Genomic DNA, 23,896 nt, shown 5'->3' with positions numbered 1-23,896 from the left:
ACTGCTTTGGTAGGCTTCTCACACCTCCCTGCGGCAACCAGGCCACCACAGCCTGTTCTCAACATTCCGCACTAATGCACTGAGCGCCTTCCATGAGCAGTGTTTTGTGCTGATCTCTGGCAGGAATGGAGTAAGCCAAAGGTGGTTTCCCCCAGGACTGTATAGACATGGGCGCCAGCCACAGTAAGGTATGGCCAACAAGGCCACAAAAAGGGCCAGAGATGGGCTGTGAGGAACTAGGAGATAGGAAGAACTCCCAACCTTCCTGGGAGGTCACCTTGGACCTGACCCTTGGAGGACAGTGACGATTTGAGGGGCAAAACATTGGGGAAAGGGTGCCACAGGATGAGGAGACAGCATGACGAGACATCATGGTGGGAAAGATGGGCTGTGTCCAAGTCATACCAGGAGGATCATGTGATTGGTTAAAAGGAGAGGTGAGACTGGCGATATCAATAGGGCCAGGTGTGAAAGGCCTTAAGGTCAGACCAAGAAGACTGGACTTTATTTTCTAGGCAGCAGAGAATCAAGGGACTGGGGATGGCAAGGGAAGAGGAGTCCAGTTGGGTGTAAAGCTCTCCTCCCCAACCCTGCCCATACCCTCATGGGATGTTGCATTGTGCCCTCCTAGATTTGGAAAGCCCCAGTTATAAATCTTTCAGACTCAAGGTATAAATCTTTCAGAGTAGCTTCAGCAGAACTTTAGGGGTCAAGAGAGACAACCTTTCAGGCTTCTCTACACAACTGCCCTTCATTTGTGGAGACGCACATTAAGATGGAGCATGAGTGGTGAAGGCAATGAAGTGAAGGGCTCCTGGCAAAGTAGCAGACTAAGGATCCTGGAAGATCCCCACCAACAAAATACCCAGATAAGCTGAGCAATACTGTTTTAGTCATTTTAAAGATATGAGGACTGTCACAGGGAAGTAAGGACATTTCTAAGATCAAAACAAAGGGAGAGCTGCAAACACAGGCAGGTAGAGAGCTGCAGCAGGGTCACAGAGGAGCTGTCAGGGTGACAGGGGAATGAGGAGTTTGCCTCCCAAGCCGGAAGTAGGTTTGGTAAGGATTGTGCTAGAAGGACCCTGAAAGTCTCACTCTGTGTGTGCTTCTGAGTCCCTGGCTGCCCTCTGCATAGAGTGCCTGGAAAACCCAGGAATATTTTGTCTAGGGAGACGACTGGTATAATGGAGAAAGACCCTGACCTGGTCTCTAACCTCCATTACCACTCCTCCCTTCTCCAAGCTTAGATTTTATTTTGTTACAACTGACCACCACAAGTGACCTCACACGGTGGCTGGGAAAACTTAGGCACTTCATTCAGCAAATCCATATTGAGCAGGGAGTATGACAAGTGCTAGGATATGGAATTGAACAAGATAAAAAAATCCCTGCTTTCAAGGAATTCATGTTCTAGTGAGTGAACAGAGAAAACAGAAAACAACATGCAAAAGAGGTGGTAAAGATATGCACGAGGTAGAGAGGAGGGAGCTTTCCCGAGCCTTGGCCGGCAGGCTTTGGGAGGAGGTATCTGAACTGAGTCAAGAAGGCCAAGTAGGAGTGGCTCACCAGAAGGCAGGGAAGGCATTCCAGCTGGGAGCAGAGCCCCAAGCCTGAAGCAGGGAATTACATATGGTGTGGTGTGGCTGGGCGATAACAGTGCCATTGGGGGTGTGGTGGGGAAAAAAGGCCAATAGGGACGGAGCTCACATGGCTAGAAGATGAGGCCTCGCATAGGTGCCAATGAACTTATGTGAATTTCAGAGAAACCCCATCCTCCTTCCAATAATTCACAATCCTCCTCCCACAGCATGACACATAGGACTGTCATCAGGGTAAGTCAAGCTACTCTTGTCAGTTTGCCTGGGTTCCCCAGAAAGCTGAGCATGAATCGGGGTGCTTATGAGCTACTCTTTTATTGGGGAGCTATTCTTTTCTTATTATTATTGTTTATTAGGGATAAAGGAGTAAAGCAGGAGAGAAGGCCAATACAAGATGGCCACTGCCAGATGAGCCTCATTTCAAGCTCATGGAAATGCCCCCAGGCAATCTGCTTTTGAGGTAGAAGGACCAATTGTCCTGGTTTTCATAGGACTGAATTGCAGAGGATTTCCCAGGACATGAGACTTTGAGTACTAAATCCAGGAAAGTCTCAGGCAAGCCAGGGTGAGTTTGTCTGCCCTGGTCTCAGGACTGCCTTCCGGGGAGAAGGTGATGCCTTTCCCAGAGTTTAAAAAGTTTCTCCCACAGAGGGCTCATTTCCCCCGCAGTATCTCTGGGCTGCACATGTGTGGGCATCACAAGGGCTCTACAGCAGAGTAAACAGGGAAGTCCCAGGGTAGAGGAGAGAGTCATGCAACATGGGCCAGGGTAAGACACTATCAGAGTGAACCCACAGGAGGCTGGCATCCACACAACGGTGGTTACCATAGCAGCAGTGTGAGTAAGAGGTGGTGAGGCTGAGAAAATCCAAGTGGTGCATCCTTCACCTCTAACTTAAAGATAGTAGTCCAGGTAATCTTCTACCTTCACTTTGTGAGCTCTCAGGAGTGTGCAACAATCAGCTTCATGTCTTGGTCCCCTCCCCATGTCCACCACAAATACAGCAGATAAGTATTCTTAAATTATAAAAACCCTAAATATCAACTAGGGGATAGAAGAAAGATATCCCAAGATTGTAAGGGATTACAGGTCATCAATAGGTGGACATCTTTAATAGACATGTAAACACTAAACAACAGAAAGTTGCAACCAGATCTAATGCAGAAGCAATGAGAACAGAGTATTAACTAGAGTTGCTCTGACTCCAGATCCCTCACCTCTTAATCTCAGAATTCTAAACTGCTTTTTTTTTTAAGATTTTATTTATGTTTGTTTATTTAACAGAGAGACAGAAAGCGCAAAGCAGAGGGAGCAGCAGGCAGAGGAAGAAGCAGGTTCCCCACTGAGCAAGGAGCCCGAAGTGGGACTCGATCCCAGGACCCTGAGATCATGACCTGAGCCAAAGGCAGATGCTTAACCAACTAAGCCACCCAGATGCCCTCTGGAATTGCTCTCCTAACTCAATTTGAAGCCACTGGATGCTCTTGTCATGGTACCCACATGCCTCCTCAGCATTAAAGCAGCAGCTAAAAATCACAGGAGTGGATGAGACTGCCCAAAAGAAAGTCTATAGAATGACAAGGGCTGTAAGACAAGGATGGATCCCGAAGAACACTAACACTTTTTAATATATATATATATTTTTTTAAAGATTTTTTTTATTTATTTATCAGAGAGAGAGAGGGGGAGAGAGCGAGCATAGGCAGACAGAATGGCAGGCAGAGGCAGAGGGAGAAGCAGGCTCCCCGCTGAGCAAGGAGCCCGATGTGGGACTCGATCCCAGGATGCTGGGATCATGACCCGAGCCGAAGGCAGCTGCTTAACCAACTGAGCCACCCAGGCGTCCCAGAACACTAACACTTTTAAAGAGATCAGTTGAGAAGGAGCCCACAAAGGAGACAAGTAAGAGTAGGATCAGGAAAATTCAATGTTTTGTGTACCAAAGTTGTAGTACCAAAATGAAAGACTCCTCAAATGCAGGAGAGAAAAAAAGTTAAGTCAGAAAATACTGAAAAGCTTCTAAAAGCTATTAGGGGTTCCTGGTGTCCTTAGAGAAACCTAGGTGGGGGCAGGAGGCAGAGTGCAGTGAGCTCAGGAGTGAATAAGCAGTGAGGAAGTAGGAATAGTGAATACTCACTACTCTTTAAATAAATCTGGATAATTAGCAAACCAGCTGAAAGGCAAGAAGACAAATGTTGGAACAAGGTCCTAGAGCTAGCTGGAGGGAATGAAAGAGGTCCAGAGTGTAGGTGGCTAAGACTGCCCTTGAAAAGAATAAAGAGCATCCTGACAATGAGAAAAAGAGAATGATGTTGGATTTGAGGGTAGGAAAGTGGGGGGAAGACTGGAGGATAACACTTGATGTCTCAGTTGTTCCACAAAGTAGGACATAGAGAGAGGAGTATGAGAAATTAAAAATGGGGTATGAACAGTTGTTCAGAGAAATGGAAGGAAAAGTAAAAGGAGAGACAAGTGGTCCTAAGAGCCTAGCTGATATTGAAGACCTTGAATGTGTTGTTATACATAGTGATTTGTTCATTCATTCGTTAATTTACCCATTTGGGCCACATCAATGATTGTTGGTTCCCAATAGAAACATCAGTCAATGACCTAGTTTTGGTCATACAGATATATGTGAGAGTTTCATGAAGATCAGAGCTCCATGGTGTCATCAAGGATCATGACTCCATCAAGGCCACACCTACCAGCTGATCTCATCTCCCACCTCAACATCCACTGTCAGGTAGATGCTGATGACCTCCAAATCACTAACCCTAGTTCAAATCTTCCCCTGGGATTTAAGATGAGCACATACCCAATAGATACCTCAATCTCAACATATCCAAATCCATACTCACCAACTTCATCCCTAAACCTTCTCCAGAAGGGGAGTGCATCTCCCTAGAGATATCCTTGTGTGCACAAGGGTATCAGGTTTCCTTTTCAATATCTAATTCTTTGCTTGGTGCTAGAAATTCCATCTCCTCGTTCAGGTTGAGAATCATGACATTCAGGGGCTACACATGGCCTTACCCCCGTGAAGCCCCAAAGATATGTTTAAATATTATTTCTCCCCTAGAAAGACTGCACCCTCACACCATGACTAACTGTAGTGGTCTACAATTAACCAACACCACCCAGCACTGAAGGTGTCTTCAAGACACAGTCCAAGCAACAGCTCAGGGGTCCTACCAAAGAACTGATGTCAGTACTTGAGATCAAGGAACAGAACAAACAGATCTAAATTCATACCATCACCTTATCTTGGCCAACTGTATCCAACCTCCCAAAGCCAAACTACAGACACAATTCCACTGTAAAATAGTTTAGACCAGAGCCCTGCTGGAATGACAAATGGATTTCGTCCTCTCTACCAGCTCTGATGGATTAACAATTGTGCCTCAAGTTGTGAAGTTTTGTGGAACCTTGATCAGACTCATCAGGAAAAAGTGTGCGAATCAATTGGTCATGTCTGCCACAGGGACAGGCATGAAGTACAAAAGAACTTCACATATGAAAAGGCATCATTAGACTATAAGCCTTCCAGGGGACCTCAATTAAAGACTTGCAAGTCTTAATACTGGTCATGGAGCATGTGGTTGTTTTATGGGCGCATGTTTATTCATTCATTCATTTGTTCATCTGTATTTATTGAATGTATTTATTGAATGTCTACTATGAACCAGATACTGGCCTGGATACTAGGAGCACAACTGTAAATAAGACAAAAAAGATCCCTGCTCTCACAGGGCTTTCATTTTAGCAGGTGTGCAATAAATAAGAAAACATTAGTTAGAGATAAGTGCTACACAGATCATTAAAGCAAGATGATGTGATTCAGATTATCTGGGTGACTCCTTTTGATCGACTGTGTGTCAGGGAAAGATGAGAAACGATCTGGAGAGAGTTCCAGGCAGAGGGAACAGTTAGTATAAAAACTTTAAGGCAGGAAACAATTTGTGTTCAAGGAATGGAAAGAAGGCCAGTGTAAATGATGAGGAAGAGACTGGTTCAAAAGATGATGGAGATATAAAGAGAAGCTGGGTCACACAGAGCTTTGTAGGCCAGGATGCGGAGTTTAGACAACAATTCTTGGTGCTTTGAAAAATATTTAAGGGTCTTAAGCAGAAGAGTTGGCATGATCTGATTTATACTTTAAATTAATCGCTCTGGTTGCTGAGTGGAAATTAGACAGTAGAGGAAAAGGACAGAGACAGGGAGACTAGTTAAGAGGCCACTATAGTAATTCATGAAGAGTTGATGCTGGCTGGGACCAAACGTCAGAGTGCTCCAAGTCCTGACTGTAGATCCCCTTCTCTACGTCTTCTGCTGGTGATCTCTTCTGGTCCAAAACTTTGGAAACACTCTATGCAGTGGTGTCTCCCAAAACTCTTATCTTCTGCTCTGCCTACCTCTTGGACCTTGACTCATAAATACCCAAATTCATACTGAGTATCTCCACTTGGGTGTCTAATGTATCTCAAACTTAACTTGTACCAAATCAAACTTTTGATTCCTCTCACCCTTAAACCTCTTCTTCCCTCTGCCTTCCCTATTCCAGTAAATACCCATTCACGCAAATTATCAGAGCTAAAACCTTCAGATATGTCTTTGATTTCTGATTTTCTCACCCCTCATACCACCTCCTGTTGTCTTTCCCTAGAACTTACCAAGCATTAAAATTTGATCACACAAGGGAAGATGAAACAAAGATATGAGGTGGAGAGGCCAGCATGTCGGATGGCTCATTCATGTGGATGTTGAAGTCATCAGGAATGATGTCATGAAAAAGAACAGACAGGAAGACAGTATGTCAGTGCTAAAGATACTAATGAATGAGGGTAAAGAGTGCATTAATGTGTACTTTAAAGGAGCGAAGTTTTGAGGGAAGAGGGAGAAGAAACAGATTTGGAATCAACAGTAGGCCCTACCTAACCCAACCCACTTGCCCCACCTACCCCACCCCAGACCCTCTGGTAGCCAGTGTTTAAGAGGAAAGACTCCCTCTGATTAAAAGGATTATAGAAGAAATGGTGTCACAAGCAGACATCCAGTTTTCACTTGGTACAAAAGGGGGAGTGAATTTAGAGAAGAGGTTGAGGATATTGGGGAAAGTATAATTAACATCCACGAGTTCACAAACCCACAGGTAAAGAGTCTGGGAGCACCAGAAAGGGTGGAAAATGGAGTCAGACTAGAGATTACTTAGAGTAGCACAGGGATTAGGATCGCACTGACCTGTGATTTTGGGTTTCTGGAGAAAATTGAGGTAAACAGAACTATGGGGAATCAGGATTTCCTAGAGAAAGATGGCCTTGAGACAGAAAGCTCATGGCTGTGGGCAACGATCTTCTGTGCTGGTGAGAGGTGCAGAAATCACAGAGTGCGTGCCTGAAGGGATTGTTCTCCTAGGGGGCCTTCACTGTGAAGGCTTTGGGGAGAGGCTATCTACCTTGATACTGGATCCTTAGAGGCAACTTTGCTCTCAGGTGATGCAGTGCTATGGTAATCTGGAGTATAAGATACACTGAACCTGCCACTTTACCTGTGGGTGGTGCGGTAGTGTGGGACAGCCTCCAGACTCTCTCCCGATGAGTGCCATTAATGTAAACACCACAGTGACTTCTCAGTTAGAGAAGCAGATCCATCCTCAGATTTTCAGGAGGAACAGTAATTCTTCTATCTTGATAATAATCTTAATAAAAAAATAAAATCGTAATCTGCATCACCTAGGGGTGAGTTTACCAGAGAAAACCCAGGACTCACAGTTAAATCTGAATTTCAGATAAACAACAAATACTATTTTAGTATAAATATATCCCAGATATTGCATAGGACATATCTAAATACTAAAAAATTATACTTTACCCCTAACTACTGCCACATCATTATCAGCGCCTGTATTAGTCAGCATTCTTCAGAGATCCACAGGATGAATGAGAAAGCTGGTGACCCAGGAAAGCAAATGATGTACTTCCAAGTCCAAAGGTTGAGAACCAAGTGATTTGATGGTATAGTTCTGGTCTGAAGGCCAACAGGCTTAAGATCCACAAAAAAGCCAGTATCCCATTTCAAAAGAAATCAGGCAGAAAGAACTCTCTCTAACTCAGGAAAGTGTTGGCCTTTTAAACGGGTCCATTAGATTACTATCTTTAGTTTGAGAAACACATTTATAATGTAAAAGAGTTTTGACCCTTTTTGGGGAGATTTGCATTTTGGAGCATTTCATTTGTAGAATTCATTGAACTAGATGCTATTAAACCTTTTTGTTCTTTTAAGATTTATTTATTAATTTTAGAGAGAATATGTGGGCGAGGGGGAGGGGCAGAGGAAAAGAATCTCAAGTAGACTACCGCTGAGCAGGGAGGCCCATGCAGGCTCTATCCCAGGACCCTGAGATCCTGACCTGAGCCGAATCAAGAGTCACATGCTTAGCCAACTGAGCCACCCAGATGTCCCTCAATTCTTTTAAATAATGATTTGAAAAGAGTGCATACACCATGTGCTATACTGACTTGGAAAATGGTACCCATGCGTATTTCCTCTCAGATATACACAAAGCATTTTAGCAAATAAAAGGCTCTGAGAAATCCAACAGAAAAAAATGTCAAATACTTCCGGCAGTGTTTCCCAAGCTTATATGAGCAAAGAATATCTCTTCCACTTTTTTCTTTGAAAAATCAGTTTGAAAAACACTCATCCATAACACTACCCAAAATAGGGATACTCTATTTAACATTTTTGTAACAAGGACCCCCCTATTAAACCAGTGAAACCTATGGGTATCTTAGACTAATGTATTTAAATGCATAAAATAAAATATAAAGAATATGAACGAAACCAATTATATGGAAATACAGCTTTCAAAATAACTTTTTTTTAATGGGATTACCTAAGGAAAGAAGGAGGAGGGAACTAAAGGGGGGCGCCTGGGTGGCTCAGCGGGTTAAGCGTCTCCCTTCAGCTCAGGTCATGATTCCAGGGTCCTGGGATCAAGCCCTGCATTGGGCTCCCTGCTCAGCAGAGACCCTGTTTCTCCCTCTCCCTCTGTGCTGCTCTGCCTAGTTGTACTCTCTATCTCTCTCAAGTAAATAAATAAAATCTTCAAATATATATATATATTTGAAGATTTTTATTTATTTATTTGACAGACAGAGATCACAGGTACGCAGAGAGGCAGGCAGAGAGAGAAAGAGGAGGAAGCAGGCTCTCCGCTGAGTAGTGCCCAACGTGGGGCTCGATCCCAGGACCCTGGGATCACGACCCGAGCCGAAGGCAGAGGCTTTAACCCACTGAGCCACCCAGGCACCCCAATAAATAAAATCTTTTTTAAAAAATTAAAGGAATAATGGCCAAGGACCACATATTGTATGATTTAATTCATATGAAATATCTAAAATAGGCAAATCTATAGAGACCAAAAATGGATGAAAGGGGCACATAGGAGGACAAGAGCTAAAAAAAAAAAAAAAATAGGGTTTCTCTTTGGGATAATGAAATGCTCTAAAATTGGTTGTGGTGATGGGTGTCCATCATCCATACCTATAGCAATATACATTTAATAGTACACTTTACTTGCGTTAGTTATATAATACGTGAAGTATATATATCTCAATAAATCTACTTCTAAATTATGATCAAAAATTTTCCAATTATGTTGAAAACTATAAATGCACACAGATCCAAGAAGCCAAATAAATCCCAAACAGAAGACATATAAAAACAACACCAAAACATATCATAAACACATGGCTTAAAACAAATGATAAAGAGAAAATCTTGAAAGCAGTCGGAAACACAATATACACAATGGGAAAAAGAGATGACACAGATGTATCATTGAATGCAATGAAAGTTAGAAGACACTAGAGTAATATATATACAAAAATCTTTATATACAAAAGGAAAAACTGTCAAGCTAGCATTCTATACACAGGGAAATTATCCTTCAAAGACAAAGGCAACATAGTGAGCTTCCACCTCACACCCATTAGGATGGCTACTATCCAAACAATGGGAAATAATAAGTGTTGACAAGGACCTGGAGAAATTGAAACCCTCCTGCCTTGCTGGAGGGAATGTAAAATGAAGAAGCCACTGTGGAAAAAGGTTGGTGGACCCTCAAAAAAATTAAACATAAAGTTACCAATATGATCTAGTAATTCCACCCCTAGATATATATCCAAAATAACTGAAAACAGGTATTCAAACAAAAACTTACACAATATATCTGCAATCAAAAATAATGTATTGGGGGGCACCTGGGTGGCTCAGTGGGTTAAAGCCTTTGCCTTCGGCTCAGGTCATGATCCCAGGGTCCTGGGATCAAGCCCCATATCAGGCTCTCTCCTCCGTGGGGAACCTGCTTCCTCCTCTCTCTCTTTCTGCCTGCCTCTCTGCCTACTTGTGATCTCTGTCTGTCAAATAAATAAATAAAATCTTTAAAAAAAATAATGTATTGGGGCGCCTGGGTGGCTCAGTGGGTTAAAGCCTCTGCCTTCAGCTCAGGTCATGATCTCAGGTCCTGGGATTGAGCCCCACATTGGGTTCTCTGCTCAGGGGGGAGCCTGCTTCCTCCTCTCTTTCTCTCTCTCTCTCTCTCTGCCTGCCTCTCTGCTTACTTGTGATCTCTCTCTGTCAAATAAATAAAATCTTTTAAAATTTTTAATTAAAAATGATGTATTAAATCAATGTGATACATTACGTTAATAAAAGAAAGGACAAAAACCATATGATCCTCTCAATAGATGCAGAAAAAGCATTTGATGAAGTACAGCATCCTTTGTTGATTAAAACTCTGCACAGTGTAGGGATGGAGGGTACGTACCTCAATATCACAAAAGCCATCTATGAAAAACACACAGCAAATATCATTCTCAATGGGGAAAAGCTGAGAGCTTTTCTCCCAAGATCAGGAACACAGCAAGGATGTCCACTACCACCACTGCTGTTCAACATAGTACTAGAAGTCCTAGCCTCGGCAATCAGACAACAAAAATAAATAAAAGGCATTCAAATCGACAAAGAAGTCAAACTCTCACTCTTTGTAGATGATATGATACTTTATGTGGAAAACCCAAAAGATTCCACCCCAAAACTGATGGAACTCATACAGGAATTCAGTAAAGAGGCAGGATATAAAATCACTGCACAGAAATCAGTTGCATTTCTATACACCACTGACAAAACAGAAGAAAGAGAAATTAAAGAGTCAATCCCATTTACAATTACACCCAAAACCATAAGATACCTAGAAATAAACCTAACCAAAGAGGCAAAGAATCTGTAATCGGAAAACTATAAAGTACTCATGAAAGAAATTGAGGAAGACACAAAGAAATGGAAAAAGATTCCATGTTCGTGGACTAGAAGAACAAATATTGTTTAAAAATCTATACTACCAGGGGCGCCTGGGTGGCTCAGTGGGTTAAGCCGCTGCCTTTGGCTCAGGTCATGATCTTGGGGTCCTGGGATTGAGTCCCGCATCGGGCTCTCTGCTCGGCAGGGAGCCTGCTTCCTCCTCTCTCTCTCTCTCTCTGCCTGCCTCTCTGCCTACTTGTGATCTCTGTCTGTCAAATAAATAAATAAAATCTTAAAACAAAAAATCTATACTACCTAGAGCAATCTACACATTCAATGCAATCCTTTGCAAAATACCATAAGCTTTTTTCACAGAACTGGAAAAATAATCCTACGATTTGTATGGAACCAGAAAAGGCCCTGAAGAGCCAAAGGAATGTTGAAAAAGAAAACTACAGTGGCATTACAATTCCAGACTTTAAGCTCTATTACAAAGCTGTCATCATCAAAACAGTATGGTACTAGCACAAAAACAGACACACAGATCAGTGGAACAGAATAGAGAACTCAGAAATGGACCCTCAACTCTATGGTCAACTAATCTTCAACAAAGCAAGGAAGAGTATCTAATGGAAAAAAGACAGTCTCTTCAACAAATGGTGTTGGAAAAATTGGACAGCCACATGCAAAACAATGAAACTGGACTACTCCCTTACACCACACACAAAAATAGACTCAAAATGGATGAAAGACCTCAACGTGAGACAGGAATGCATCAAAATCCTTGGGGAGAACACAGGCAGCCACCTATTTGGCAATGTATGTTACTATTACTTTGGAAAACAGTTTGGTGGTTTCTTCTTTTTCTTTTTTCTTAAAGATGTATTTATTTATCTGGGAGACAGAGTGCATGCATGCACAGTGTGGGGAGGGGCAGAGGGAGAAGAAAAGAGAATCTTGGGGTGGTTTTTTTTTTTAAGATTTTATTTATTTATTTGAGAGAGAGAGTATAAGCAGGGGGAGCAGCAGGGAGAGGGAAAAACAGGCTCCTGTTGAGCAAAGAGCCTTACATGGGGCTTGATCCCAGAACCCTGGGAACATGACCTGAGGCAAAGGCAGATGCCTAACCACCTGAGCCACCCAAGTGAACCAAGAAGAGAGAATCTTAAGCAGACCCAACGTTGAATGCAGAGCATGAGACAGGGCTTGCTCTCACAGCCCTGAGATCACCACCGAAAGCAAAAACAATAGCTGCATGCTTAACCCACTGCAACACCCAGGTGCCCCAGTTTGGCGGTTTCTTAAAAAGTTCAACGTACACCAACTACTACATGATTCAGCCATTCTTTCCCTAGGTATCCCAACAGAATGAAGGCATATGTCCAAACAAAGACAAAGACTCATGCACAGATATTTATAGTAATTTTACCGTTAATAGTCAAAAACTGGAAACAACCAAAGTCCATCAAGCGAGGAATGGATAGAGGTGCCTGGGTGGCTCAGTGAGTTAAAGCCTCTGCCTTTTGGCTCAGGTCATGATCCCAGGGTCCTGGGATTGAGCCCTCATTGGGCTTTCTGCTCAGCAGGGAGCCTGCTTCCCTTCCTCTCTCTCTGCCTGCCTCTCTGCCTACCTGTGATCTCTGTCTGACAAATAAATAAATAAATAAATAAATCTTTAAAAAAATAGAGAGAGAGAGAGAGAGAGAGAGAGAGGAATGGATAAATTGTGGTATATCCATAAATGGAATACTATTCAGTAATATAAAACATAAGTTATTGGCACATGCAACAATCTGGAAAATTTCAAAAGGATTACACTGAATGATGAAAAGCCAGATTGAAATCAGCACACACTGTATGATTCCATTTATATAAAATTTTAGGAAATGCAAATTAAGCTACGGGGACAAAAGCAGGTCAGGGGTTGCCTGGTGACTAAGTGATAGGGTTGGGTTGGTGGGAAGGGACAGGGAAAGCAAACACAAGGAAAGTTTTATAATTAATTATAGTTTAAAATTAATAATACCATAATTGTAGTAATCATTTCACAGGTATATGCATATGCCAAAACTTATCAAATTATACACTTTAAATATGTGGAATTTATTGCATTTGAATGATTTTTTTTTTAAAGTATCCTCCATGTCCAACATGAGCCCTGAACTCACAACCCTGAGATCAAGACTTGTATGCTCTACCCAGCGGGCCAATCAGAAGCCCCTAAATTATATCTCAATGGAACTCTTAAAAAACATTTTTCAAAGTATATGTGATGAGATGTTTTAATATCTTTGTCTTAAAATATTTAAATCTTGTTCTAAAAGATGGAAGTCATGTTTAAAAAATTGACTAGGCACTTAATGTTTTAGATTGATTGCTCTATGGATAATGTATTGGTCCGACTAGGCTAGATTAAGCCACAGTGACAAACAGACTAAATCTGAGTAATTTAACACCATCAGGATTTATTTCTTACTCACTCTACATAACCATAACAGTTGACAGGAGATTACATTCATGGTAATCTCTCTGAGACCCAGGCCAAAAGTTCCAATATTCTGAAGTGTAGCCTCAATGCAGCTGGAGGAGAGAGAACTAACTGGTGGAGGGCCAGCCACTGGACCCTCCAGCCCACAGAGTACTGCTTTACTCCAAGAGGCCAGGGGAGTGTATGTCTCCATATACCCAAAAGTAGAGGAGAAATAGATACTGGTGAACATTAATAATCTACCACAATTTCCCATGACACTAAAAATTATTTCCACACTGACATATGACAAAGGAATTGAAACAATGTACTCCCGTGAGCCAGACATTCCACCCAGAAAAGGTAGAAGAACTGCCAACTCCGTCAACACTTACATGTCCTCTATTCTTGCAATATGTTGAACAGAAAGACAAAATTCCAGGTAACCCAGGGACAGCTAAGTAGCAACTCAATTTAACTTTTAAAGTCTCCTAACTGCTAGAAAATCAGCTCTTTTACACTTTCTTTGCATGCCATCAAATACCTCTACCGCTCATTCAGTAGCTGCCCCCTATTATGCCCTTGCGTTGAAAACCCATCAGGTGTCATCTTCACTCAAAAGGTCTAAATAAGGGCGCCTGGGTGGCTCAGTGGGTTAAGCCTTTGCCTTTGGCTCAGGTCCTGGGATCGAATCCCGAACGGGCTCTCTGCTCAGCAGGGAGCCTGCTTCCTCCTCTCTCTCTCTGCCTGCTTCTCTGCCTACTTGTGATCTCTCTCTGTCAAATAAATAAATAAAATCTTTAAAAAAAAAAAAAGTCTAAATAAGGTAGCATGGGAACACAGAAGAGAACAATGAGTTTTTTTTTTTTTTTTTTTTTATGTTTTAAACTCTAATCTAGCCACTTTTTTCTGCTTTTATGATACAAATCTGGGTCCCCACCTTGCCAACTGGGCAGCTTACCTGCTCCATAGCCATAGGCAAATCCCTTCACCTTTCTGAAGCTCAGTTTCCTCACCTGTAAAACGGGAATAATAAGGCTTACCTCCCAAGATTGTTGTGAGAACAAGAATGAGATCATGTCTATGGAAATGCTTTGTAAACTGTAAAGTTTTGTGTCAGTCCAAGTTATCACCACCATCACCATCATCATGGCTGACTTGCACTGCCTAGAAGGGAAGCCCCAGGGTTGGGGAAGGCCCAGAGGAGAGAGGGGCTCCCAGCCTGACCCTAGACTCTGCAGGAATCAGGGCCTCTCTCTAATTAACTCTTCCTGGCAAAAGTTCCTTGCTGGACATGTTTGCCTACCAGTGAAAAGCTAGGTGAAGTTTCCAGGGGCCGCCCACTGGCCCTGACACACGGGGGAGGAATGGTGACTCACCAGACCTGTAACAGCCTCACTGACAGGTCTCTTGGCCTGACGCCTGGCACGGACTGTAGAATGCTGGCAAGGACCATCAGGTTTTCAAGAAAAAAGAAAGAAAGAGGGGAAGATGGAAAGAGGGAGGGGCGAAAGCAGAGAAATAAAGGAAAAGAAAGGCACAAAAAGGTAAAAGGAAGAAATGAAGGAAAAGAAAGCAGAATGTTGTTCCTAGGGACTGGGAAGGGGAGGAGGAAAGAAGTTGTTATTTGATGGCTACAGTGTCAATTTTGCAAGATGGAAAAGTCCTGGAGATGGGCTGTACAGCAATGCGGGTGTGCTTAACACCACTGTACACCTAAAATGATAAACTGTATGTTATTTGTTTTTGCCACAATTAAAAACAGATCTTAGAAAATTATTTTTTTTTTTAAGTAAAGAAAGGATAAAGGAGAGGTAGGAAGGAGAGAGGGGAGGAAGGTGAGGAGGAAGGAAGCGGTGGACGGAGAAGGGTGAAGGGAGGGAAGAAAACGAAGGAAGAAGAGAGGAGGGGAGGAAGGAAGGAAGGAGGGAAGGAGAAAGGGATGAAAGGGAAACGAGATGAAGAGAGGCAAGGGAGGAAGTGGAGAAGAAAGAAGGAGGAGGAAGGAAGAACAGGACGCCTCGCCCCCAGCTACCTGGCAGGGCGCTGGCAGCACGCCGGCTTTCCCCGGCCAGCCCCCCGCTCAGGGGCGGGGGACTCGGGCGCCGGCCTGCGCGTGACGTCATCGCGCCGCGCCGCCTCCCCGCTCGCCGCTTCCCGCGTCCCGGCGTTGTGAAACCGCGTGGCGGTGGTGCCTGGCCCCACCGGCGGGTCCCGCTCTCCTTGGGTGGCTGCGAGTCCCTTGGCCTTTGGCTTTCTGCCCGGCCAGCCCCGGTGGCGGCAGGAAGGCGATAATTGCCCAGAGACGCAGCACTTATCTGGACCGGTTGTGCAAGGCGCGCGGGAGGGAGGGCCCGGGGCAGCGGCTCTCACGGCTCAGCGGCCAAGCATGCGCGCGGGGGCGAGGGGCGAATGGGGGTCCCGGGGGGCGGGGAGGTGCCTCTGGGTGTTCCCGCTGGAGTAGCCGCCTCCATCTTCGGGAAAGTGCAGCCACACGATCCTGTGATCATCCTTGGAGAAGGGGAGGGCCTAGTTCCCAACCTGGCCCTACCACCTGCCAAGAGATGTAATGTTGGACAAGTCACTTCACTTCTGGGCCCCAGGTTCCTGTGTGCCCTAGGAGCAAAATTACTACCTCTCTTGGTGGTTGTTAGGATTGGAAATATGTAGGTGAGGCCTAGAGCAGTGTCCGCTCTAGGTACATTGCTACACATTAGGTACACATGGGGTGGTTGCCATTGTTTCTCCTATCACCCACCCAAGGGGCTCGTGCTAAAAGTGTATGTGCTTCTGCCCACAATGGCCAAACTATGGAAAGAACCTAGATGTCCATCAACAGATGAATGGATAAAGATGTGATGTATATCTACAGTGGAATACTACACAGCCATCAAAAGAAATGAAATCTTGCCATTTGCGACGACGTGGATGGAACTAGAGGGTATTATGCTTAGCGAAATAAGTCAATCAGGGAAAGACAATTATCATATCTCCCTGATATGAGGAAGTGGAGATGCAACATTGGGGTTTGGGGGTTAGGAAAAGAATAAATAAAGCAAGTTGGGATGGGAAGGGAGACAAACCATAAAAGACTTGTAGTGTCACAAAGCAAACTGAGGGTGGCCGTAGCAGGGGGGTAGTGAGAGGGTGGTGGGATTATGGACATTGGGGAGGGTATGTGCTATGGTGAGTGCTGTGAAGTGTGTAAATCTGGTGATTCACAGACCTGTACCCCTGGGGTAATAACACATTATATGTTTATTAAAAAATTAAAAAAAAAAAAACAAGAAGTGTATGTGCTGAGCTCTCCCTCCTGGCCCACACACTCAATCAAGACATGGGTTCAAACTTTGTCTGCCAGTGACTTGCTGGACCTTGGGAATTTTCCCTTCCTTCTCTAGTCTTAAGTTTCCTCTTTCAAAATTGTATGATGAAGGTTCCCACCCCCCTGGTTATTTGTTGGGAGATTTAAATGAGGTAATTCATGAGGAAATGTGAGGTACAGATCTGTATCAGGCTCTGCCAACCACTGTCCTTGAAAAATTCCTTTCCCTTGGCTTCCATGACAACAGGCACTCAAAGTTTTCTTCCTACCCCTGGATGTTTCTTCCAGTCTCTTTGCAGGCTCTTCCTCCCTTATATGTCCCTTAGACGTTGGTGTGCCTTGAGGTTCTCTTAGACATGTCTGTCTCTTGGTGAGGGTGGAATTGACTGCATCTTCTCAAAGACTTAATGTGCCAGCAGCCACTGCAGCCCAGATTTTTCTTCTAGAGATCCGGATGTTTACCTCCACTCAAATGGATTCACAGGGGCCTCACATTTGGCATGTTCCAGGCTGAATATACCATCTTCCTATCACAAAATAGGGCAGTGCCCAGGTTCTCCATCCTCCCCAGGTGGGAAAGAAACCTGACAACCATTTTTAAGGCTTCCCTTTTCCCATCCTCCTACAACCCAAAAGATCACTAAGTCCGTCCTATCCTTTTACCTCTATCCCAGTTGTGGCCAGGGCCATATTTCTCATTTGGGGGATTGCAACAGCCTCCTAACTTGTTACTCTGTCTTCAGTATTGTCCCCTTCAATCCACTCTACAATGAAGCTACAGCAACCTTCCTAAAATACAAATGTATGTCACCCTACATTGGGTTTTTGTTTCTCCCCAATTAGTTTCCTGTTACTTGCCTGCCCTCCAAACTCTAGCCACATGGAACTTATTTCTGTCCTGAAATTGCAATGTTTCTGGCCCGTCTTACATGTTGTCTCTCTTTGTTTGACTCATTCCTACTTATCCTGCAGATCTCCACCTAGGCATTTCCTCTGCATAGCTTTCTCTGACCTCCCCGACACTAGATTAACAGAAGCACTCCTCCTATTTGCTCTTAACATGGTAACACATAAACTCATCTCATGGTGAATTTGTTTTGATACAAACATTTTAGAAAGCAAAAAGAAATGCGCATCAAAGTCTTTTAATATGTTCAAATCTGTCAACCCAGCAATTCCTCTTGGGAGAAATTTAAGAAAGCCTGAAAGATTGTACTCAAATATTTAAGGACATGACATTCATCAGACTGAAAAATGGAAACAACTGAGGTCCAGCAAGGGATTGGTTAAATGTCACACCCATACAATGGAATAATTTGCAGCCGTTACAAATGTAGAATATGCAATATATGGGAAAATCACTCATGATATAACATTAGGTGGGGAAAGCAGGTTGCAAAATGGTAGGTATAATTTTTTCATTTAAATTCACATAGGAAAAAAAGCATCTGGAGGAATATATGCCAAAATGTTAATAATAATCATCTCTAGGTGACGGGATTTTAAGAGATTTTAGTTTTAATTCACTTTGCTTATCTATGTTTTCTCCCATAATCCTTTATTTTCTAATTATGCAATTTTTGAAAAAATAAAATGAATGTTTGTTGACTAATTGGGTATTCTTGTCTAGAGCCCTGAGCCAACCTGGCTAGGACAGGTGGGCCTCATGGAACTCCTTGCTAACTTGAGAGGGGAGGGGACTGAAAGCCAGAACAAAAAGCTTCTCACCTGTGCTTGGTTCAAATACGTAGCAACTGCCAGCAGGAAGGAAAAAAACAGTTGCTCTTTTAGTAGACATGGATACTAGAGGAATTTTTGTTCATTGAAGAATTTGGCTTGGAAACTTCTAGGCTGGTCATAGAGATTTTCAAATTCTACCCTCTCACCTTGGAATTAGGGAATCAAAAACCCAAAGATGTCAGTGACTTGCCAAACCTGCCAGATCACACAGGAAGATAATGGCAGAGCTAGAATTTGAACATATTTCCTTGTTCCCTAGCTCCTGTTTGTTTCCATCCCCAGTCCCAGCAACTGACTCCAAGACTACCCCACCACACACACACACACACACACACACACACACACAGCCAAGCTGCCACATTTCCATCCAAAGTCCATACATCCAGAAAGCAGACCACCCTTGGACTCACTTAACTTTTTACCATGGGGATCTCACACTAATCCTTGAGAAGCTGATCCACCTAAATGGCCCACCAAGTTCTGTTGTAAAGAATATCCAACTTAGTAACAATTACAACCCAAACTCCACAGTCTTCTGTAGATCTTCTTCGGCATGAAGCACTTCTTCAAAAGGCATTCTCTTTTATTTTTTTTTTTAAACCAAGTAGAAGTTACTTGATCTTTTTTTTTTAAAGATTTTATTTATTTATTTGACAGAGAGAAATCACAAGTAGACGGAGAGGCAGGCAGGCAGAGAGAGAGAGAGGGAAGCAGGCTCCCTGCTGAGCAGAGAGCCCGATGTGGGGCTCGATCCCAGGACCCTGAGATCATGACCTGAGCCGAAGGCAGCGGCTTAACCCACTGAGCCACCCAGGTGCCCCTCTCTTTTATTTTTATATTTTTATTTTATTCTCCTGGTAGCTCTACAATGCAGGTGTAAGTGTTCTTTTGCCCCGTGAGGAAACTGAGAATCAAAGAGGTTAAATACTTTGTCAAGGTCACACCCATAATTGCCAGTCGGGATTCACACTCCCATTCACAGTTGGCCCTGCCTATACTAATGTGGACCTGTTTCCCTGGCCCACACTGTTATCCCAGAGCAAATGTCTCTTTTTATAGTCTGCTGAGACTGTTACATTTTTGAAACTCACAGGAAATCATAGATAAAGAGATCCTGGAGTTCCTCATTTCACATCTCCATATTTTATCCCATTTTTTAAGCAAACCATACTGCAGAGTATTTTATGGGCAGAGGATCTGAACTTAAACCCTGGTACTGCCACTTACTACTTGTGTGACTTTGCAAAAGTTAACTTTAACCTCTCTGTGCCTCAGATTCCTCATCTGCAGAGAGTGGATAATTATACTATTTAATTCATAGAACTGTTACAAGGATTAAATGAGTTAAAGGTGAAAGTACACAAAACAGTGTTTGGCACATGGTAAACTCTCCATAAATAGTTTTTGTCATCATCACTACTATACCATTATATTATTTCTAAGAGCGTATGATGTACCAGGTGAGTGGGAAAGTAAAGATGACATAGACACTATTCTCTCCTCAGGGAACCTGTGGTATGGAAGGAGAGTGCAGAAACCATATATTATTACACTTTAATTATGTGGTAAATGCAATCGCATAGATTTATGTGGACACTCCAGGAATGGGTGCGACTTGCCCAAGGCAGCAGCAAATTTAGGACTTAAGCCAGAATGTCCTGAGCCTCCTTCGATCTCACCTCTTTGGAAATTTGCCTATGCACATAACAGGTATGACCCAAAGCCTTTCCACAAGGCACCAAAAAGACTCCAAAGGCCACGTTACTTATGTGTAGATACAGGCAATAAATATTTGCTGAGCAAGTCAATGAGTCAAAGACGCTGGTGAGAAGACGGCCAGCTTTTCCCTTAGCTCTCACCTCAACATATGGGCGTGAGGCAGCAGCATAGGATAAAGCAGGAGTGAGCCCTGGGGGACAAGTTACCCCCTCTTCCTCCTCAGAAAGGTGGTATATTGGGACACCACCATTCACTGGCTCCTCTTTCACCATAGCTGCTTCTGATGACCTCAAAGAAATGTTTAGCTCATTCAATTCAATCATTTCCACAATTACACTTCATTTATATGTGCTGGACTCTGTAGAGAGAAAGGTGAATCGCCCCAGTTCCTGCCATCAGGGGACTTGAATTCCAAAAGAAGAAATAAACCACGACAAATTGTTATCTTGCAAGGTCTAACGTGCTTGGGACCCCAAGAAAAGGACAGACCAAAGACAACCAGAATCTAAATAATAAGATAGTGTAACGGCCTGAATAATGGCCCCCAAAGAGGTCCACATGCTGATCCCTGGGACCTGTGAACATTATTTTTTATGGCAAATGGTCTTTGCAGGTGTGATCAAATTAATAGTCTTAAAATGGGGAGATTATCCCGTATTATCTGGGTGGGCCCTAAGTGGAATCACAAATGTCCTTACAAGAGGGAGGCAGCAGGAGACTTGACTGCAGAGAAGTGACAATAAGAGAAAGGGATTAGAATGATTCCAGGAAGGGACCAAGAGCTAGGGAACGCAGACTGCCTCCAGAAGATGGAAAAGAGAAGGAGATGGATTCTCCCCTAGAGTGCCCAAAAGGAAACAGCCCTGCCTACACCTTGAAATTAGTCCAGTGAAACTATTTCTGACTTCTGGCCTCTGGAACTTAAGGCAATAATTTCCTGTTGTTTTAAGCCACAGAGTCAATGGTGATTTGTTTTGGCAGCCATGGGAAACTAATACAGATAGATTATTGATGAGATGGCAGGCACTCTGGGTTTGACATGTGAACTCTACAATCAGACTGCCTGGGTTCAAATCCATGTGCCATCTGTGTAGCTCTGGCCCACTTGCCTCTCTGGGCTTCAGTTCCCTCACTGATAGAAGAGAAATAATATTTAGTACCCCTCCCATGGTGTGAGAAATAAAATGTAGGAGATATTACTAACACTCACTATTATTTGGTTCTTCTTTCCTTCCATAGGAATCTGCACTTTCTAGCCCCCTTGCAGAAAGGTGGCACCATGTGACCATGAATAGTAAGAGAGACAGAGAGAGAGAAGTCATGAGTGGGTGGGGGCAGAGGGAGAAGCAGACTCCCCGCTGATCATGGAGCCCAATATGGGGCTTGATCCCAGGACCCCAGGATCATGACCTGAGCAGAAGGCAGATGCTTAAGGACTGATCCACCCAGACGCCCTTAAATAAATAAATCTTTTTAAATTTTTTTTTTAAATAATAAAAGGGGTCATAGGAACAATGTGAAACACATGGGTATGTGTGACATGGATTCCCCAGAGTATATGTGCAGACTACCCAAAAAGCCACTGGAATGAGCCATCTATACACTGCCTACAGGAGACTCACTTTAAACATTAAGATACCTGCAATTGAAAGTGAGGTTATGGGGGCACCTGGGTGGCTCAGTTGGTTAAGAGTCTGCCTTCAGCTAAGGTCATGATCTCAGGGCTCTGGGATCAAGCCTTGCGTGGGGGGGGGGGGGGTCCCTGCTCAGCAGGGAGCCTGCTTCTCCCTTTCCTTCTGCCTGCCACTTTGCCTACTTGTGCTCTATCTCTCTGTCAAGTAAATTAGGAAGGAAGGAAGGAAGCAAGGAAGCAAGAAGGGAAGGAAAGAATGAGATGAAAACATTTACCATGCAGATGCAAGAGAAAAGAAAGCTGGGGTAATAAGAGACAAGGAAGGATACTACATAATGATTAAGGGAATAATCCAACAAGAAGATATAATAATTGTAAATATTTATGCACCAACTTGGGAGCACCTAAATACATAAAGCAACTACTAGCAGACATAAAGGAAGAAACTGACAGTAACACAATAATAGTTTTAAGACCCACTTACATCAATGGACAGATCAGCCAGACAGAAAATCAACAAGGAAACAGTGGCTTTGAATGACACACTGGACTGGATGGACCTAACGGATATATTCAGAACATTCCATCAAAAACAGCAGCATACACATTCTTTTCAAGTGCCCATGGAACATTCTCCAGAACAGATCACATATTAGGCCACAAAACAAGCCCCAACAAATTATCGAAGTCATACCATGCATCTTTTCTGACCACAATGGCATGAAACTAGAAATCAACCACAAGAAAAGATCTGTAAAGGACATAAATACATGGAGGCTAAATAACGTGCTCTATACAATGAATGGGTCAACCAAGAAATCAAAGAGACCATTTTTTTTAAGGCACTGGGATGAACTTAATTAGTCATTAATTAATTAATTTGGCAAATGGTACTACTAGATTTCCAACTGAAGTTTCTTATCAGAATTCATTTATGTTTTAAAAAAGTAAGTTGAGGGGCCCCTGGGTGGCTGAGTCAGTTAAGCATCTGACTCTTGATCTCAGCTCAAGTCTCCATCTCAGGGTTGTAAGTTCAAGCCCCCAGCTGACCTCCACCCAGGTGGTGAAGCCTACTTAAAAAAAAAAAAAAATTGATCAATTTCATGGGTAGCTTGTGAGTAGGGTAAAAATTGTAAAGGGGGAATCAAAGACTAAAATCTAGGCAACTTTCTTGGAACAGTGATAAGAATATGGGCTTTTGAATCATACAGGCTACGGATTGAATCCAGTTCCTCCACAGGCTGGCAGTGTAACCTCAATCAAATTGCTCAAGCATCAGAGATAGTTTCCTTATTGTTTTTTAATGGAGATCATTATCCCTTCTTCCAGGGATTGGGTTGTTGCAGGGATTATGGCTACTTTCACCATTGCTGATCTTGTATTTTTCCTTCTTATTGCTACCTGTGGGTCTTGATCCAATTTGTAAATTGGGTGCCAATCTGAACTACATTCCCAGAAGGCCTGGCCAGGCTCTGGAGAGATAGAGCCCATCAGGGCCCACTTCCTGCCCTCTAAGAGCTCCTAACCTAGTGGGGCAACTGACCTAGACTCAAAGATCCACAGCCTACGACCAAAGTGCTGTAGGGAGACAGACAGACACAGTGGCAGGAGACACTGAGATGACCCCAAGGAGAGCCACCATGCCAGAGATGAGTCTCAGGCTCTGTGTAAGATTTCAACAGGCAGATGCGGGTAGGGAATATATACTAGTTTACCTTGCCTCTCTGAGCCTCAGTTTCCTCTTTTGTAAAATACAAATAATACCACCTACCTTTTGCCATTTTGAGGATTAAGTGGGATAAACCATGGGAAGCACCTACCACAGAGCTAGGTTCATATGAGGCACTGGATAATGGAGGCAATTACTTTACTATTATGCTGGATAATAAGGCCCCAGTGGGTGGCCCCCTTCCATAATGGAATTATCTTCTCCTTCCCTGTGACTCACCTCCAGGAGCTGGCCCAGGGGAGGGGATGTCCCAGGTTCCCGGGCAGGTTGGAACTATCCAGCTCTTTAGAGTAAGACCTTTATTCACAGGAGATCAGGGCTCATGGCACGTCATCCCATGGTCCCCATTTTGCAAACACAGATGCTAGGTCCCCAAAAGAG

At 43.4% G+C, this 23,896-nt stretch overlaps 1 long non-coding RNA gene across 2 annotated transcripts in view; it reads right to left on the bottom strand.

The window, feature by feature from the left end:
- LOC131812878 (uncharacterized) overlaps nt 1-15,699 on the bottom strand; it is an 88,999-nt gene extending 73,300 nt beyond the window's left edge. For both annotated transcript variants that reach the window (XR_009346530.1, XR_009346529.1), the window contains exons 1-2: nt 14,749-15,699; nt 14,331-14,385 (exon numbers count right to left, since the gene is read on the bottom strand). This is a non-coding gene — a long non-coding RNA (uncharacterized LOC131812878). The remainder of the gene's footprint in view (nt 1-14,330; nt 14,386-14,748) is intronic.
- Between the last annotated feature and the right edge of the window lie 8,197 nt (nt 15,700-23,896).

This window comes from Mustela lutreola, chromosome 12, assembly GCF_030435805.1.
Source record: "Mustela lutreola isolate mMusLut2 chromosome 12, mMusLut2.pri, whole genome shotgun sequence".
Taxonomy (NCBI): domain Eukaryota; kingdom Metazoa; phylum Chordata; class Mammalia; order Carnivora; family Mustelidae; genus Mustela; species Mustela lutreola.
The sequence above is the reverse complement of the archived record's forward strand: the minus strand, read 5'-3'. Positions and strand labels throughout refer to the sequence as shown.